General features: G+C 59.3%; 1 protein-coding gene across 1 annotated transcript in view; it reads left to right on the forward strand.

The window, feature by feature from the left end:
• Nucleotides 1–552: 552 nt before the first annotated feature.
• PAIP2B (poly(A) binding protein interacting protein 2B) overlaps nt 553–13335 on the forward strand; it is a 45558-nt gene continuing 32775 nt past the window's right edge. The window contains exon 1 of the mRNA XM_065405359.1: nt 553–609. The gene's annotated coding sequence lies outside the window, so the exon portion shown is untranslated. The remainder of the gene's footprint in view (nt 610–13335) is intronic.

The raw sequence follows: 13335 nt of genomic DNA on the forward strand, positions 1-13335 counted from the left end.
CTCCCCAGGATTCCCGCCCCCTCCCTGGCCCCACGTGGGAGACGCACTGAACTAGTCGTGGAACTCGACCGTCGTCCATTAAGCACCGCCCATATGCCTCTTTTCCCTTGTCTGCATAGGTGGAGCGGTGGCGGAAAATACCAATGAAATGGCTCTCGAGGCGGGATTTGGGAAGCGCAGATTGAGTGACAGGCTTCTAGGCCAATAGAGAGCGGAGTGTGGGTGATGCGGCCTAATAAGGATGAGAGGCAGGGACTGAGGCAGAGGGGAGGGGCACGTTCTGAGCAATGGGATGCAAGAGTCTGCCCCACGGAGCCAATGGAGAGGCGGGGCCGGGGGAGAGGGTGGGCCTCAGGGAGGCGGAATGTACGACAGCCACGTAGGCCAATGGGGCGAATGTGTGCGCGCGATGCAACCAATGGAGAAGAGGGGGTGGGCCCTCGTGCAGCAGTTCAGGGAGAGTGACAGGCACCTCCGCCAATGAGGCGCGGGGCCAGCCTGCAGCGCCAGGGGAGCGCTTGAGGGTAGCGGTGTGCGTGTGGCAGCGGAGCAGCGTGTGCGGCCTCGGCGAGCGGAGAGGCCCCTGCGGCGCAGGCGGAGCCCGGCCAGGTGGGTACCGCGCGGGAGAGAGGGGTCTTGGTCCACCAGGCCCCCCTGGGACCGCCCCCCATCGGGATCCCCCGGGACCGCTCCCCCACGGGCTCTGTCCCCCCCGGGACCGCTCCCCCCCCGGCTCTTCCCCGCCCCCCCCCATCGGGATCCCCCGGGACCGCCCCCCCACGGGCTCTGTCCCCCCCACGGGCTCTGTCCCCCCCCGGCTCTTCCCCGCCCCCCCATCGGGATCCCCCGGGACCGCTCCCCCACGGGCTCTGTCCCCCCCCCGGGACCGCTCTTCCCCGCCCCCCCATCGGGATCCCCCGGGAAATGCCCCCCTTCTCTGGGCTCTGTCCCCCCCCCCCGGGACCGCTCCCCCCCGGCTCTTCCCTGCCCCCCCATCGGGATCCCCCGGGACCGCTCCCCCACGGGCTCTGTCCCCCCCCGGCTCTTCCCCGCCCCCCCATCGGGATCCCCCGGGACCGCTCCCCCACGGGCTCTGTCCCCCCCCCGGGACCGCTCCCCCCCGGCTCTTCCCCGCCCCCCCATCGGGATCCCCCGGGAAATGCCCCCCTTCTCTGGGCTCTGTCCCCCCCCCGGGACCGCTCCCCCCCCGGCTCTTCCCCGCCCCCCCATCGGGATCCCCCGGGACCGCTCCCCCCCGGGCTCTGTCCCCTCCCGGCTCTTCCCTGCCCCCCCATCGGGATCCCCCGGGACCGCTCCCCCACGGGCTCTGTCCCCCCCCGGGACCGCTCCCCCCCGGCTCTTCCCCGCCCCCCCATCGGGATCCCCCGGGACCGCTCTCCCCCGGGCTCTGTCCCCCCCCCGGGACCGCTCCCCCCCGGCTCTTCCCCGCCCCCCCATCGGGATCCCCCGGGAAATGCCCCCCTTCTCTGGGCTCTGTCCCCCCCCCCCCCCGGGACCGCTCCCCCCCCCGGCTCTTCCCCGCCCCCCCCCATCGGGATCCCCGGGACCGCTCCCCCCCGGCTCTTCCCCGCCCCCCCCATCGGGATCCCCCGGGACCGCTCCCCCACGGGCTCTGTCCCCCCCCGGAACCGCTCCCCCCCCCCGGCTCTTCCCCGCCCCCCCATCGGGATCCCCCGGGACCGCTCCCCCACGGGCTCTGTCCCCCCCCGGAACCGCTCCCCCCCCGGCTCTTCCCCGCCCCCCCATCGGGATCCCCCGGGACCGCTCCCCCACGGGCTCTGTCCCCCCCCGGGACCGCTCCCCCCCGGCTCTTCCCCGCCCCCCCATCGGGATCCCCCGGGACCGCTCCCCCACGGGCTCTGTCCCCCCCCCGGGACCGCTCCCCCCCCGGCTCTTCCCCGCCCCCCCTTCAGGATCCCCTGGGACCGCTCCCCCACGGGCTCTGTCCCCCCCCGGGACCGCTCCCCCCCCCCGGCTCTTCCCCGCCCCCCCATCGGGATCTCCCGGGACCGCTCCCCCACGGGCTCTGTCCCCCCCCGGAACCGCTCCCCCCCGGCTCTTCCCCGCCCCCCCCATCGGGATCCCCCGGGACCGCTCCCCCACGGGCTCTGTCCCCCCCCGGAACCGCTCCCCCCCCGGCTCTTCCCCGCCCCCCCATCGGGATCCCCCGGGACCGCTCCCCCACGGGCTCTGTCCCCCCCCGGGACCGCTCCCCCCCGGCTCTTCCCCGCCCCCCCCATCGGGATCCCCCGGGACCGCTCCCCCACGGGCTCTGTCCCCCCCCGGGACCGCTCCCCCCCCCGGCTCTTCCCCGCCCCCCCATCGGGATCCCCTGGGACCGCTCCCCCACGGGCTCTGTCCCCCCCCGGGACCGCTCTCCCCCCCCCGGCTCTTCCCCGCCCCCCCATCGGGATCTCCCGGGACCGCTCCCCCACGGGCTCTGTCCCCTCCCGGCTCTTCCCCGCCCCCCCATCGGGATCCCCCGGGACCGCTCCCCCACGGGCTCTGTCCCCCCCCCGGGACCGCTCCCCCCCCGGCTCTTCCCCGCCCCCCCATCGGGATCCCCCGGGACCGCTCCCCCCCGGGCTCTGTCCCCCCCCGGCTCTTCCCCGCCCCCCCATCGGGATCCCCCGGGACCGCTCCCCCACGGGCTCTGTCCCCCCCCGGAACCGCTCCCCCCCGGCTCTTCCCCGCCCCCCCCATCGGGATCTCCCGGGACCGCTCCCCCCAGGGCTCTGTCCCCTCCCGGCTCTTCCCCGCCCCCCCATCGGGATCCCCCGGGACCGCTCCCCCACGGGCTCTGTCCCCCCCCGGGACCGCTCCCCCCCCGGCTCTTCCCCGCCCCCCCATCGGGATCCCCCGGGACCGCTCCCCCCCGGGCTCTGTCCCCCCCCGGCTCTTCCCCGCCCCCCCCATCGGGATCCCCCGGGACCGCTCCCCCACGGGCTCTGTCCCCCCCCGGGACCGCTCCCCCCCCCCGGCTCTTCCCCGCCCCCCCATCGGGATCCCCCGGGACCGCTCCCCCACGGGCTCAGTCCCCCCCCCGGGACCGCTCCCCCCCCCCGGCTCTTCCCCGCCCCCCCATCGGGATCCCCCGGGACCGCTCCCCCACGGGCTCTGTCCCCCCCCGGAACCGCTCCCCCCCGGCTCTTCCCCGCCCCCCCATCGGGATCTCCCGGGACCGCTCCCCCCAGGGCTCTGTCCCCTCCCGGCTCTTCCCGCCCCCCCCATCGGGATCCCCGGGAAATGTCCCCCTTCTCTGGGCTCTCCTCCCCCCGGGGTCTCCTCCCCCCGGGACCGCCCCCCATCGGGACCACTCCCCATCGGGATCCCCGGGAAATGCTCCCCTTCTCTGGGCTTTGTCCCCCCCCGGGACCGCTGCCCCCTGGCTCTCCCCCCCCATCGGGGTCCCCCGGGACCGCTCCCCCCCGGGCTCTTGCCCCCCTGGGACCGCCCGCCATCAGGATCCCCCGGGAAATACCCCCCTTCTCTGGGCTCTGTCCCCCCCCGGGACCGCTTTCTCCCCCCGGCTCTTCCCCGCCCCCCCCCATCGGTATCCCCCGGGACTGCTCCCCCCCGGGCTCTTGCCCCCCTGGGACCGCCCGCCATCAGGATCCCCCGGGAAATACCCCCCTTCTCTGGGCTCTGTCCCCCCCCCGCGGGAGCGCCCCCCCCGGCTCTTCCCCACCCCCCCCCATCGGGATCCCCCAGGACCGCTCCCCCCCCGGGCTCTTCCCCCCCCCCCCCCGTCCCCCTGGGACCGCCTCCCATCGGGATTCCCCCGGGAAATGCCCCCCTTCTCTGGGCTCTGTCCCCCCCCGGGACCGCTTCCCCCCCAGGGACCGTCCCCCATCGGGATCCCCCGGGAAATGCCCCCCTTCTCTGGGCTCTGTCGTCCCCTCCCGGGACCGCTTCACCCATCGGGATCCCCCGGGACTGCTCCCCCTGGGCTCTTCCCCCCGCAACCCCCCCCCGTTCCCCAGGACCGGCCCCCTCATCGGGATCCCCTGGGAAATGCCCCCCATTCTCTGGGCTCTGTCCTCCTCCCCTGGGACCGCTTCCCCCCATCGGGATCCCTGGGAAATGCCCCCCTTCGCTGGGCTCTGTCCCCCCCCCCCCGGCTCTTCCCCGTCCTCCGGTACCGCCCCCCCATTGGGATCCCCTGGGAAATGCTCCCCTTCTCTGGACTCTGTCCTCCCCGGGACCGCTCCCCCCCAGGGCTCTTCCCTGCCCCCCCATCCGGATTCCCCGGGAAATGCCCCCCTTCTCTGGGTTTGTTCCCCCCCCGGACCGCTCCCCCCCAGGGCTCTTCCCCCGTCCCCCAGGACTGCCCCCCCCATTGTCCCCCCCTGGGACCACTGCACCTCACCCCCTCCAGATCTTCCTCCCCTCTGCTCCTGGGCCCGCTCCCCCTGGGCTCTTCTGTCCCCCCAACCGGATCCCCCAGGAAATACCCCCCCCACACCCGGGCTCTCCCCCCCCCCCCCCCTTTCCGGGACCGCTCCCCCTGCTCTGGGCTGTTCTGCCCCTCCCCCCCCATCAGTTCTCCTGCCCGTTGTTCTCATCAGAATGACCATCCCCCACCCCCTTCTCTGGGCTCTGCCCCCCACCCCCCCAGGCAGACCCTTCCATCGTGTTCCCCCTGGGACTGGCCTCCCTTCTCTGGGCTCTGTCCTCCACAGGACTGATTCCCCCCCTCCCCCCCCCCCAAAAAAAAAAAATCAGGCTGAGCTCTGTTTCCTCTATCAAAGCCCCTTAGGATCAGCCCTCCTCACCGGGATTCCCATTGGTATCCCCCTGCTTCCCCTGGGAACAGCCCCTTCCATGGAACACACCTCCCCAGGGTTGCCCCCCCATCCCCTGTGACATTCCTCTAGGATACCCCCCCTTCCCCAGGACTAGCCCTGTCCAGTGAGCTCTGCCCCTTCCTCCTAGGACCAGCCCTCCTGCCTGGGATTCCCATTGGTGTCTGCTCTCCCCTACATCTTCCCCACACATGGGGACCCCCTTGGGTACCACTTCCTGTTCTCTTCCTCAGTGTGCTCTTGGTTGCCTTTTCTGTGATTGTCCGCTTGACCCCAGGTGCCCCTGGAAATGGGTGGGACAGGAGGGGACGTGGCATCCCTCGGCTGACCTGTCCAGGACTTGCCCCAGAGTTGTCCCTTAGGGACCTACTTGCTGCTTTACCTTCCACCCCTCCGCCCCGTCTGTGAGCCTCCCCTCAAACCAGGCTGGTCGCCCTAGAACGTCGCAGTGACAGGGGAGGTTGTCGTAATCCTTATGTAGTTCAATGGGCAAAGTGGGTTCCCACAGTAAGCGCCTCAGACAGAAGGAGCGTGAAGCTCCTGATTTGGCTGCCGTTGCCTAGGCCGGGAGCCAATACTGTGGGGCTTGGTAGAATTAGACCCCTAACTTACTCTCCCTGCCCCCTACCCCCAGGAGTTTATTAAATGGCAAGGGAGCCGTCAAGTAGCCCGTGGGGTTCATGTCCCAAGAACATGGTGAGCTTGGGTACTTAAAGAAAATCAGCCTAACGCGGTGATGTCTCTGCATAACCTTTGAGGAAGGAGCCATGGTTGTATGGGTCCTGGCGGATGGGCTCCAACAGGGAGGGGTTCTCCAGGTCTCCTGCTCTGTGACTTACTTGTGAGAGATTCTCATGGACTCCCCATGAGATTTAAGCAATCCGAATGATTTCTTTAACGCACACACACCTAATTAATTCTTTACCTCCAGGGTAACTCGGGAGCTGCTGCTCTCCTGGCATGTTCTCTTTGTAATGGCTGAACAGGAGCCACTGGGGACGGCAACGGCATCCATGTCCGTTCTGCTTCTCTTTGCCAGGCCTTTGTGGTCTGGAGCTGTCAAAAAGTTTTGAATTTCCTCTTGCTTTCATCTCTCATAGCCGGCACAAATGGGCTTGTGTGCTGGGCACGATGCGGTGATTGATTAAACATTATAACTAAGCACAATTGGCTGTGGCTAAGCCAGAGGCCAGAGAAAGCTGCCTTGGCCCATATTATTAGCTCCTCGTGGGATCCCTGAGAAAGTAGCATGTCACTGGTGGCTTTAACTGTGCTCTAGGGTGAAAAGGGATGAAACTAGAAACGGGATGGCGCACTGTAGTGGAACTGTCAGGGCAGTTAGCAACGTGTCCTCCCTTGTTGGTGGAGGAAGGACAGTCAAACCTTTGAACTCACAATCTGGCATATGGGTCCCCTAGGATGATTTGATCTCTTTTTAACCACCTTGAAGGTTCCTCCAAATCTTAATCTCCCTGCAGGAGCCTTTTGGGGCAGGACTAACAGACTCAAGGGTGGAGGTGGGAAATACTACAGTAGAACTGTGAAAGCTGCTCCCCGGTCATCCTGTCTGTGCTGCTGGGCAGCCCTCTGTCTGTAGCATGCCACTTGCAGCCTAACACAAGAACTTGCGCTGATTCCGAGAGGCCCAGAAGTGATGTACTATACTTGCTAGTTCAGCATAGGGCTGGGTGATGGTGTTCTGATGAATTAATAGGGATCTGCTCTCCCTGTAAAAGGGCTTTCTCCACCCTCGTCTCAGGAGGCACTTGGAGCTCTTGAGATTTGCTTCCCCTTCCCCAGAGAATGTTTCTGCCTTATTCCTTCAGCCAGGCTGTGACCTGATCATGGTCCTGTGGACACTGCTCTTTCCAGAGCCTCTTGGTATCACTCCTCGCTAGGCCGTAGAGGTGAAGGCTTGCAAGGCACTTGGTCTGTAACCTTGGGCCTAAGGATGGCCATAGACTCTTGGAAGAGAAGTTGAACTGCCTCTGGTTTTATATGTGCTTAACTGAAATCCTGTATTTAGTCCAGTTTGGGGGGTATATCTGAGAGTCCTGCAGCCCTGCTTAGGCCTGTCTTCTCACGTGACACTGGGTGAGAGCATGCTTCGTGCAGAACCCGGGAAGTAAGTTGCTCGCTGTGCTGTCTGCTGGCATATGTGGAGATGGACTGAGGTGTTACTGGGCAGTTCCCCGCACCAGTATTTCTCCGGTGGCCCTATTGGTTTCTGCGGAATCGCAGTTGTCATTGAACATTTCCTAGGTTTTCTGGGTGAAAAGAGAACCCCAAATGGGACCTGTTGCAGGGCTGTCTGCCCGCGTCTGCAGACAGTTGGAAACCGCAGCCCTGCGAGGTATGTCATGCCCCCATATGACACTTAAATGTCAACGTTCACTATTTCACTGGCGGTAACTTCAGCGGCAACCTCTGAGGGGCTGATCTGGAGTCCTAGCACTTTCTAGTCCAACCGCTGCCATATGCACTGGCTCACGTTAAGCAAACCAGATAGACGCTGAGCAAGGTTGCAGCCCTGGAAAAACGAAGATCCTCAATGTTTTTCGTCTAAGATACTGTCTGGTTTACCTGGGGTAGTGTGAATATTGCTGTGTGAGAACTGCAGAGCACAGCTGATGTGTGTAGTAATATACTGTAAGGAAGTAGGCAGTGTGTGCATGCACAAAGCACTGTCCCCTCCTGGATGGAATTACAACTGGACTACCACGTGTCATAGACCTTATAGCGTTAACAGCTAATGGAACTAGGGCTGTCAAGCGATTAAAAAAATGAATCGCGCGATTAAACGATAGAATACCATTTATTTAAATATTTTTGGATGTTTTCTACGTTTTCAAATACACCTCTACCCCTATATAACGCTGGCCTCGGGAGCCAAAAAATCTTACCGCATTATAGGTGAAACTGCGTTATATCGAACTTGCTTTGATCTGCCGGAGTGCGCAGTTCCGCCCCCCCCAGAGCGCTGCTTTACCCCGTTATATCCGAATTCGTGTTCTATCAGGTCGCGTTATATTGGGGTAGAGGTGTATATTGATTTCAATTACAACACAGAATACAAGATATATGTGAAAATATAGAAAAACATCCAAAATATTAAACAAGGGAATACCAATTGAAATGTATTAAACCGTGCGATTTAAAACTGCGATTAATGGCGATTCATTGGTTTGAGTTCATCGCGTGAGTTAACTGCGATGAATCGACAGCCCTAAATGGAACCATTGCTGTAGGAGCAAGGACGTTGGGATTGCATCCCCACTGCCATCGTGTGGTTGCACTGAACCGTGCTGTGGAGCGTAATGACTAGTGTAGGTCAAACACTACAGACCAGCAAGCCTCCTCCCCCAGTGAGAATTCCTTGCTGTTCTGAGAGCTGCACACAACCTAACGAAAAGGTGCCTCGCAGTTGGGGAAGCAGATGCCTATAGTGGAGGCCTAGAGCCATGTGTCCTGCCAGGCCTACGTGCAGTGAGTTAGCGTGTTCATCGGGATGGTGTCAGACTCGGTATTATCAGCTGAAAATATCACCTACTCCTCTGTCCTCTCTGTGGAGTTCCTTGTCTGGGAGCTTCTGGTTTCCAGCTGAAGGCTTTGGAGTGCTTTATTGAGCCAGCACACGCGCTGCCTCTTGAAATCGTACCACCACAAGCGGGTGTGCACCTGACAGAGGACCAATCTCAGTACATGAAGTTCAGCTGCAAGCGTTTTCAGCAGGTTATCAGACAGCCATTCGTTTTGAAATACCTTGGTGCATCTCTAGTGCCAGAACTTCCTTTCGTGGGTTTCTCCTTCACTTTGCCTGCGTGTGTCTGCCAGAGAAATCACGGAGAGGCTCAAAGGGCAGAAAGACCAATGAACTTTTCTTGTAGGTGAGAGCAGTACTCGGGAGGAATGATGCCCGGCCTGTGGGCAGGTCTTGTGCAATTATCCCCCCCTTCCCAGTCTCTCCATATCCCAACTAATCTTGGCTAACAAACCTCAGTGTGCCAGCCCATGTCCCCTCAATCCTGATCCACAGCACTCCCTGCTGTTCCACTCCTTGGCTCCCAGCCACAAATTTGCCGGTGCACCTCAGCTTTCCTGCTCTCCATGTCCTGCCCCTCACCCTCTCTGCTGATGCACCTCAATCTACTACAAAGCAAAGCAAAAGAAACTAACTTTCCAGTGTCTCTCTATGCCGCCTGATCCTGCCTGCAGAGCCAGAGTCAGATCCACTGACTTTCGGGAGTGGGGCTAATACTTTTACACTGCAGGGGGCTGTGGAAACCTAATTCACACAGGGCTCTGAGATTCTGTGATGGAAGGTGCCGTAGACTGGCAGAGTATAATTAAAGCTGCATAAAATTCTGAATGGGACACAATAGTCTTGGTGCCTTAATGTAATTATCCCGCTTTGGAAAGGGGCCTGGACGCTGGGGCTAACCGCTTTTCATCTCATGACATGGGGTCTTCAATGATCACCAGTGGCTGTTTTAATCTTCACCCAAAAGACAGCCGATCCTGCACCACAGGGACCCTTGCTACCTGCTGGCCAGAGGTTTTTGGGATTGAGTCAGAGGGCAGAGCGCTTCCTACTGAACTGCCAGCCCCACTTTCTCCAGAATCATGTCTGTCTTATTGGGGGAAGAACAAGGTCAGTGACCAGACTCCATGCTGCTTAGCTCCATCCCTGCCTTGCGTGTTTCAGGTATTTGTTACATGCCGGCTTTTCAGGTTCCACTGTAACGTGCAGTGACAGGTTGTATATTGGTATGAGAACATCATGGCCAGTCACACACAACTTCTCTCTCTGGCTGAACCTTGTGGCTCCTGGCTGGTCAGGTGATTGGGACAGCCAATTGAATCTGGTGCATGCTGGCGTTCGGTCCTGTTGCTCTCATGACCGTGAATGCCATAGTTCAGGTTGCAGGAAATCTTTCCCTCTGTGTTCACTCAGCTGCTCGTAACTTTATATAGATCCTGGGTTGAGAATGTCTAGACTTGGAAGGGTTAGATTATCGGCAAATGTCGGTGAACGTCGATTTCACTGTGTACGCTCACACTGATGGAAAAAATTGCCATACGTGATCGAAACGTACAGAGAGGCAAAGTAAGAGAAATGGTGCTTGAGAACTAATTCGCATTTGAGTTAAGGATATTTATTTGGTGTATTTTGACATGTGATATTGACAGTTTGTGTTTTAAGTTAGAAAGCTTTAGCTTTTTGAATCACAACATTTGCTGTCATTAAGCAATTAATGTCTGAGCCCTCCATAATTTCCCACAGCTGTGCACATTGAAATTGATAAAAATAAAAAATGCTTCAAAATAAACATCGATATTGCTGGTCGAAATTATAAAAAGTAAAAACTGAATTCTGCCAAGCCTAAAAACATCCATGCTTAGTCTCAGCCCCAAAGGGGTCTTTGTGTGTGGGGGAAAGCATGGGGGGTATGGGGGGGAGATAGATATATGCTTTGACTCGTAAGAAGAAATATTTTAACTCTCACCGGTATGGTTACTGGAGATGAGTAAAGGAATTCTAGTCATTTGCATGAGGTGATGTAAACAAACTATTATGTTACTAGTGCTCCTGTGTTAGCAGTGGATAGGAGCCCACATCCTGGTGCCTTAACTTAGGCCTGTAATCTCTTGGTCCTAAACCGAGTGGTGACCCATAGAAGGGGAGCAAAGGGATGTGCTAGACCTGTAGCTGGGTTTGCCTTGCAGAGACAGGAATGTTTTGTGCCTGAGGAATGGCAGACCATCAGGTTGGGCAGACCTTGTGCCAAGCGGTCTCGGATTCTCGTGAACGAGGGCAGAGCTGGAACATGCTGCCTGGGCACGTAGATACTGCAGAAATAAAGCACCGAAGGCTGTTAGTGTAGGGTTGCATGCTTGTTGTCACTTGTCTCGAGGCTCCAAACCTGAAACCATTGTGAGTCCTGGTGATGCTTTGTCTGATTGGACCTGGATTCTACAATACGCTGCTGCATCCAAAACTGAGGCAGACTAAAGCTTGGGAAGGATTTGAGCGAAGTCAGTCTGTGACGTGGCTGGTTTTTCTTCCCCCTCCCTCCTCCCCCCTCCTGCTGACGCTCCCAATTTGTTTGGAATAAAATTTTTATCCAATGTCTACTAGCTCCCCTCCCCCCGAAGACCTTAACGTGGCGCACCAAGCTTCATACTGAAGTGCTGGGAATGTGAGCCGTTCGTCTCTCGGGAGTGTTGGAATAGATTCCCAGCCTTGTGTTTGGGTGGGCTTGTGTGCACGCATGCGCAGGCTGGCTGGCACAAGCTTCCTGCTAAGAAATGGTGCCCAGGCAGGCAAAAACTCGCCACAGAAGCCCCCTCCCCCTTTTAGCTTAATGTGTGTGACTTTGTTTCCCTATGAGTCCATTCAAAGAGGATATTTAAAGAGACACCATCAAGCTTTCAGGAGTCCCAGAGATTTGGCAAAATCCACTTAACTTTTCATGGTTCTTTTCTAAACAAATACTTCAAGGGTACTTTTTATTATTTTTAGAGAAAAACAGCAGCATCCCAATGCTTGTGAGCAACGCTCAGTGCACGCGTGAAGGAAGGACAGTTTATATCGTATACACAAAGTGATCTTGAGCTTTGTTCCAGTTACATGTGATGATGTGAGGCTGGCCACAAGAGCTGGTAATGTGAGCACTAAGCCAGGGGTGGCCAGCCTGGGAAGGAGCCAGAATTTACCAATGTACATTGCTAAAGAGCCGCAGTAATATGTCAGCAGCCCCCCATCCGCTCCCCTGCCTGCCCCCAGTGCTTCCCGCAGCCCTGCTGATCAACGCCTCCCCCTCCCTCCCCGCACCTCCTGATCAGCTGTTTCATGGCGTGCAGGAGGCTCTGGGGGGAAGGGGGAGGAGTGAGGGCATGGCAGGCTCAGGGGAGGGGGCAGGAAGGGGTGGAGTGGGGGCAGGGTCTGTGGCAGAGCCGGGGTTGAGCAGTGAGCAACCCCCTCCCCCCCCCACCCCCCGGCACAGTGGAAAGTTGGCGCCTGTAGCTCCAGCCCCGGAGTCGGTGCCTAGACAAGGAGCCGCATATTAACTTCTGAAGAGCCGCATGTGGCTCCGGAGCCACAGGTTGGCCACCCTTGCACTAAGCCATTCACCTTTGCGTCACCAATCTGTATCCAGCCCAGGTTGGCAGTGTCATTGAAGGATGAAACGTGTTGCTGAAATTCAAGTTCCTGAACCTGCCTGTCTGCCCCTTAACGATTAATGAATGTTTTCCTCTGGTGTGGTTAAGAGAGATTGCCTCAAGCAGGCTGTTTCTGGACTGCTTGGAATGCAGTGCCACTGGCAGCCCTGTAAGCTTTAATGCAGATTGTGGGGAAGGGAATGGTAGAGAGGCAGCATGGCCCAGTGGATCGGGAACTAGCCTAGGATTTGAGAGATCTGGATTCAGTTCCGTGCTTTGCCACAGACTTCCTGCGTGACCTTGAGCAAGAAGCTTTGCCCGTGCCTCAGTTTCCCCTCTGTGCAATGAGGATAATAGCACAGGGGGTTGCAAGGATGACTACATGAGAGATCATGAGGTGCTCGGATGCTGTGGTGATGGAGCCATCTAAGTACTATAGATAAATACGGAGGGATGCGTACCCAGTAAGGCCCTGCCCTGCTAATGGGAGGGGTGTGTGATCTTTAGTGGTAATTGGCTGGTACGTAAGTACAGGGCTATTTTGAGAGTGGGCTGATGTTCTCCAGCTAAAGAGCAATGTGGAGGGCTCTTTTCACCGAGATGTCACGTCTCGGGGGAATTCTGTTTGCAGGCTTTTCTCTGGGTGCTTGTGGGGGATGTGCTCATATGCAGCAACTGGACTGGGCTGTTCCCTGTCTCTCTCGTTACTGGGCACCTGCTGGCTCTGCCGAGGGGCAAGTGGCTTTTTTCGGGTAGATTCATCGATACCAAGGCCAGAAGAGGGATCGTTGTGATGATCTAGTCTGACCTGTCTGATAGAGGCTGGAGTACTTCCCCAGCTGACACCTGCTGCTAGTAACTAGGGTAGCAGGGTTCAGTACCAGGCCATTCCTTGACTTGCATCGCATTCTGATGCAATCCCACAGCTCAGTCCCTGGCAGCTTCCTTGGAGTGTAGACGAGCAATGTTTCTTTATGGGCTAGAGCACCACTTTGGTTACAGCATTTGTTGTTCTATGCTGCAGTGACACTCCAGGAGCCTCCTGCGCTGTGAGCCGGACAAACACAGTGGAAGCCCTTGTCCCACACTCAAGGCTACAATGTCATTTTACCCTTTAGCCAAATAGTACTGAAAAGCTGTAGTTAAAGGTTCTGAACATTGACCAGCTCTGCTAGGTCAGACTTTAAAACTAACACCATGCTTTCCAGGCCGGCCTGCAGAGATCACGCTAACTCGGTGTGGGGAGGAATGTGAGACCACCGTATTCTGCTTTGGAGGGGATTCTGACCTGCTGTGGGCCGCCACAGATCAAAAGCCGATTAAAATGGCAGCGTGGGGAGGGATG

The sequence above is a fragment of the Emys orbicularis genome, chromosome 5 (genome assembly GCF_028017835.1).
Source record: "Emys orbicularis isolate rEmyOrb1 chromosome 5, rEmyOrb1.hap1, whole genome shotgun sequence".
Lineage (NCBI taxonomy): Eukaryota > Metazoa > Chordata > Testudines > Emydidae > Emys > Emys orbicularis.